The following is a 6,739-nucleotide window of genomic DNA, read 5'->3' on the forward strand; positions in this document are numbered from 1 at the left end:
ACAAGAATATAACTACTATAATACTGCCCCCTATGTACAGGAATATAACTACTATAATACTGCCCCCTATGTACAGGAATATAACTACTATAATACTGCCCCCTATGTACAAGAATATAACTACTATAATACTGCCCCCTATGTACAGGAATATAACTACTATAATACTGCTCCCTATGTACAAGAATATAACTACTATAATACTGCCCCCTATGTACAAGAATATAACTACTATAATACTGCCCCCTATGTACAGGAATATAACTACTATAATACTGCCCCCTATGTACAGGAATATAACTACTATAATACTGCCCCCTATGTATAAGAATATAACTACTATAATACTGCCCCTATGTACAAGAATATAACTACTATAATACTGCCCCCTATGTACAAGAATATAACTACTATAATACTGCCCCCTATGTACAAGAATATAACTACTATAATACTGCCCCCTATGTACAGGAATATAACTACTATAATACTGCCCCCTATGTACAGGAATATAACTACTATAATACTGCCCCCTATGTACAAGAATATAACTACTATAATACTGCCCCCTATGTACAGGAATATAACTACTATAATACTGCTCCCTATGTACAAGAATATAACTACTATAATACTGCCCCCTATGTACAAGAATATAACTACTATAATACTGCCCCCTATGTACAGGAATATAACTACTATAATACTGCCCCCTATGTACAGGAATATAACTACTATAATACTGCCCCCTATGTATAAGAATATAACTACTATAATACTGCCCCTATGTACAAGAATATAACTACTATAATACTGCCCCCTATGTACAAGAATATAACTACTATAATACTGCCCCCTATGTACAAGAATATAACTACTATAATACTGCCCCCTATGTACAAGATTATATCTACTATAATACTGCCCCCTATGTACAGGAATATAACTACTATAATACTGCCCCCTATGTACAAGAATATAACTACTATAATACTGCCCCCTATGTACAAGAATATATCTACTATAATACTGCCTCCTATGTACAAGAATATAACTACTATAATACTGCCCCTATGTACAGGAATATAACTACTATAATACTGCCCCCTATGTACAGGAATATAACTACTATAATACTGCCCCCTATGTACAGGAATATAACTACTATAATACTGCCCCCTATGTACAGGAATATAACTACTATAATACTGCCCCCTATGTACAAGAAAATAACTACTATAATACTGCCCCCTATGTACAAGAATATAACTACTATAATACTGCCCCCTATGTACAAGAATATAACTACTATAATACTGCTCCCTATGTACAGGTATATATCTATTATAAACTATAAACTTCTATACAACACAGCTACATACAGCCACCTCATCCCGAGTAACACAGCTACATACAGCCGCCTCGCCCCCAGTAACACAGCTACATACAGCCGCCTCGCCCCCAGTAACACAGCTACATACAGCCGCCTCACCCCCAGTAACACAGCTACATACAGCCGCCTCACCCCCAGTAACACAGCTACATACAGCCGCCTCATCCCGAGTAACACAGCTACATACAGCCGCCTCGCCCCCAGTAACACAGCTACATACAGCCGCCTAACCCCCAGTAACACAGCTACATACATCCACCTCATCCCCCAGTAACACAGCTACATACACCCGCCTCATCCCCATTAACACAGCTACATACACCCGCCTCATCCCCAGTAACACAGCTACATACAGCCGCCTCATCCCCCAGTAAACACAGCTACATACAGCCACCTCATCCCCCAGTAAACACAGCTACATACAGCCGCCTCATCCCCCAGTAACACAGCTACATACAGCCACCTCATCCCCCAGTAAACACAGCTACATACAGCCGCCTCATCCCCCAGTAAACACAGCTACATACAGCCGCCTCATTCCCCAGTAAACACAGCTACATACAGCCGCCTCATTCCCCAGTAAACACAGCTACATACAGCCGCCTCACCCCCAGTAACACAGCTACATACAGCCGCCTCACCCCCAGTAACACAGCTACATACAGCCACCTCATCCCCAGTAACACAGCTACATACAGCCGCCTCGCCCCCAGTAACACAGCTACATACAGCCGCCTCGCCCCCAGTAACACAGCTACATACAGCCGCCTCGCCCCCAGTAACACAGCTACATACAGCCGCCTAACCCCCAGTAACACAGCTACATACAGCCGCTTCATCCCCAGTAACACAGCTACATACAGCCGCCTCGCCCCCAGTAACACACCTACATACAGCCGCCTCACCCCCAGTAACACAGCTTCATACAGCCGCCTCGCCCCCAGTAACACAGCTACATACAGCCGCCTCGCCCCCAGTAACACAGCTACATACAGCCGCCTCGCCCCCAGTAACACAGCTACATACAGCCACCTCATCCCCCAGTAAACACAACCACATACAGCCGCCTTGCCCCCAGTAACACAGCTACATACAGCCGCCTCGCCCCCAGTAACACAGCTACATACAGCCGCCTGGCCCCCAGTAACACATCTACACACAGCCGCCTCGACCCCAGTAACACAGCTACATACAGCCGCCTCGTCCCCAGTAACACAGCTACATACAGCCGCCTCGCCCCCAGTAACACAGCTACATACAGCCGCCTCACCCCCAGTAACACAGCTACATACAGCCGCCTCACCCCCAGTAACACAGCTACATACAGCCGCCTCGCCCCCAGTAACACAGCTACATACAGCCGCCTCGCCCCCAGTAACACAGCTACATACAGCCGCCTCGCCCCCAGTAACACAGCCACATACAGCTGCCTCGCCCCCAGTAACACAGCCGCCTTGCCCCCAGTAACACAGCCGCCTTGCCCCCAGTAACACAGCTACATACAGCCGCCTCGCCCCCAGTAACACAGCCGCCTCGCCCCCAGTAACACAGCTACATACAGCCGCCTGGCCCCCAGTAACACAGCCACATACAGCCGCCTTGCCCCCAGTAACACAGCTACATACAGCCGCCTTGCCCCCAGTAACACAGCTACATACAGCCGCCTCGCCCCCAGTAACACAGCCACATACAGCTGCCTTGCCCCCAGTAACACAGCCGCCTTGCCCCCAGTAACACAGCTACATACAGCCGCCTCGCCCCCAGTAACACAGCTACATACAGCCGCCTCGCCCCCAGTAACACAGCCACATACAGCTGCCTTGCCCCCAGTAACACAGCCGCCTTGCCCCCAGTAACACAGCTACATACAGCCGCCTGGCCCCCAGTAACACAGCTACATACAGCCGCCTGGCCCCCAGTAACACAGCTACATACAGCCGCCTCACCCCCAGTAACACAGCTACATACAGCCGCCTGGCCCCCAGTAACACAGCTACATACAGCCGCCTGGCCCCCAGTAACACAGCTACATACAGCCGCCTGGCCCCCAGTAACACAGCTACATACAGCCACCTCATCCCCCAGTAAACACAGCTACATACAGCCACTTCACCCCCAGTAACACAGCTACATACAGCCGCCTTGCCCCCAGTAACACAGCCACATACAGCCGCCTCATCCCCCAGTAACACAGCTACATACAGCCGCCTCATCCCCCAGTAACACAGCTACATACAGCCGCCTCGCCCCCAGTAACACAGCCACATACAGCCGCCTCGCCCCCAGTAACACCGCCACATACAGCCGCCTCGCCCCCAGTAACACAGCTACATACAGCCGCCTCGCCCCCAGTAACACAGCTACATACAGCCGCCTGGCCCCCAGTAACACAGCTACATACAGCCGCCTGGCCCCCAGTAACACAGCTACATACAGCCGCCTCGCCCCCAGTAACACAGCTACATACAGCCGCCTCGCCCCCAGTAACACATCTACATACAGCCGCCTGGCCCCCAGTAACACAGCTACATACAGCCGCCTCGCCCCCAGTAACACAGCCACATACAGCCGCCTCGCCCCCAGTAACACCGCCACATACAGCCGCCTCGCCCCCAGTAACACAGCTGCCTCGCCCCCAGTAACACAGCTACATACAGCCGCCTGGCCCCCAGTAACACAGCTACATACAGCCGCCTCGCCCCCAGTGACACAGCTTCATACAGTCCCATGTAACATACAAACCAGCCATGCAGTCCCATGTAACATACAAACCAGCCATGCGGCCCCATGTAACATACAAACCAGCCATGCGGCCCCATGTAACATACAAACCAGCCATGCGGTCCCATGTAACATACAAACCAGCCATGCAGTCCCATGTAACATACAAACCAGCCATACAAATTATACACTTACCCTGTAAGTTCTCTTCTCATTACCAAAGCTCGTCTTCATCCTGGACTAAGAGGAGGTAAGATAGCTTCTTGCGATCCAGGAAAGGGGGGGGGGGGCGATCGCGGGGGAGGGGGGGGGCGATCGCGGGGGAGGGGGGGCGATCGCGGGGGAGGGGGGGGGTCGATCGCGGGGGAGGGGGGGCGATCGCGGGGGAGGGGGGGCGATCGCGGGGGAGGGGGGGCGATCGCGGCGGGGGGGGGGCGATCGCGGGGGGGGGCTGTTTGGTCTCTGAGCTGACTGCTCACATCAGTGCTCGGGCCTTCAAACCTAGCAGGGAGAGATGCCGGCCTGCGCGGGGGACGTCATGACGCGGGTCACGTGACACAGGCATCAGAGAACAGGAACACAGCAGGGGGATGTGCCTGCAGCGCTGCACCCGGCCTCACATTCCTAAGGCCTTCAGCGCGATCTGTAAATAAATGTTTTTTTTTCTTTTTTCACCAGCCCCACCAGTGTCAGACCGGCCCGGACCGGCCCCAAACGAGTCGGCCCACCGGGATTTCTCCCGGTGGGTCTTATGGCCAGTCCGCCCCTGGCCACGGCCTTTTCTCCTCCGCATAGCATTATCACACTGTCCTTAATAGGCCTCACACAGTATACTCCCCTCACATAGTATACTGCCATCTTTCTGTGACACCCAGCCCTCTAACTATGGGCTTTCTACAATATAGTGTATACCTCCCAACTTTTGGGCTAAAGAAAAATGGACAACAAGACACACCCCTTTTTAAGATACCATGCCCATTGTGGACCCCAATCATAGTATAAAATCAGCCTTAATTGGCTAGCTTTGTGCAGCGCTGCATAATCTATAGGTGCTATATAAATAAAGAATGTATTATTATCAATGGCCTCCACATAGTATAATCCCCCCCCCCCCCAAAGAACCCATATAATACCCCATTTTTAATTATATCCTCCCTTTTATTTTGTGGCCTCCATCTCCCCTTATATTGTGGTCTCCTGTTCTCAATCTCCCCTCAAATTGTGGCCTCCTGTCCTCAATCCCCCCTCAAATTGTGGCCTCCTGTCCTCAATCTTCCCTTATATTGTGACCTCATGTCCTCCATTACCCTCATATTGGGACCTCTTGTCCTCCCTAATCTCTCACATTTTGGCCTTTTGTCCTTATCATCCCTCTCATATTGTGGCCTCTTGTCTTCCATGATCCCTCTCATTGTGGCCTCTTGTCCTCCATCTCCCCTACGTCACGTATCGGATGCGGGTGCTTGGAAACGGCTCTCGGGCTGAGCCTTCTCCATAGCTGATGAGTGTTTGCTGCATTTTGCAGGTAATACCTGTAATCGGTTTAAGCAATGATCGTGGACGCTAGCCCTTCGATCGCCGCCAGCAAAGCTGCCATGTTGGCTTAGATCATCACTCCTGGGGATCGGCGATTTGTTGCTATGACAGCAAAGACCCGAGGCTGTTTTGTTTCACACTATGTATTACAATGTGCGATTTTCACATTGAGCAATGAACTGGTAATGTCCTCTACACAAGGAACCTCCAGGGGGCAAGAGTGACAAACGGACAGACAGAAAGTGCTGACATAGTGTAGTACGTTTGTAGCTCCTCACCTTCTTGCATAAATTTATGCATGTGTAAAAGTTGAAACAGGCTGCCGTAGGGAAATAATGAGACCCAGAGGGGATCAGGAGGGAATCCATCTCTCAGAGTGATCCAGTAACAGATAAATGCACAGCTTCCCCAGTAATACATATATAAACAGTTCCCCAGTAAAACATATATAAACAGCCCCCCAATAACCCACATATGTAGAACCCCCCAGTAATACATTTATAAACAGCCCCCCTATAACACATATATGCAGAGCCCCCCAGTAATACATATACATACATACATATATATATATATATGTATAGCTCTCTCAGTTACCCATATATACACAGCTCCCGGCAGTAAATACATAAATACACAAGGTTTCGTTGACTTTGCAAAAATGGTGTGCCATTTCAAAGAGACTGAAACCCTCTGGAAGCTGGTTATTCAGGCAAAGGCAAAAGGGGTTACCCTTTTGGTTATGGTTATGGTTGTTGAGAAACTGGGAAAAGACTGAACCCAAAGTGTGTAAAGAAGTCAATGAACGGTGGTAAAGGAAGTTTCATGATTTAGGAAATGTTTTCTCCAAAAGGAGTTGGACCTCTCATACAGGTACACGGCAAATTGAATCCAAGTGTGTAACAGATCCTTCTTCAACAATACATAGTTCCTTCCTTGCGTTCTTCACTCAATCAGCCAGCAATTTTCATGGAGAATAATAATAATAATCTTCATTTATATAGTGCCATAATATTCCGTAGTGCTTTACAAATCATAGGGGACATGTAGAAATAAAATGATACACTACATAGTACAAACAGTCATTTT

Source organism: Engystomops pustulosus, chromosome 1 (assembly GCF_040894005.1).
Source record: "Engystomops pustulosus chromosome 1, aEngPut4.maternal, whole genome shotgun sequence".
NCBI classification, from domain to species: Eukaryota; Metazoa; Chordata; class Amphibia; order Anura; family Leptodactylidae; genus Engystomops; species Engystomops pustulosus.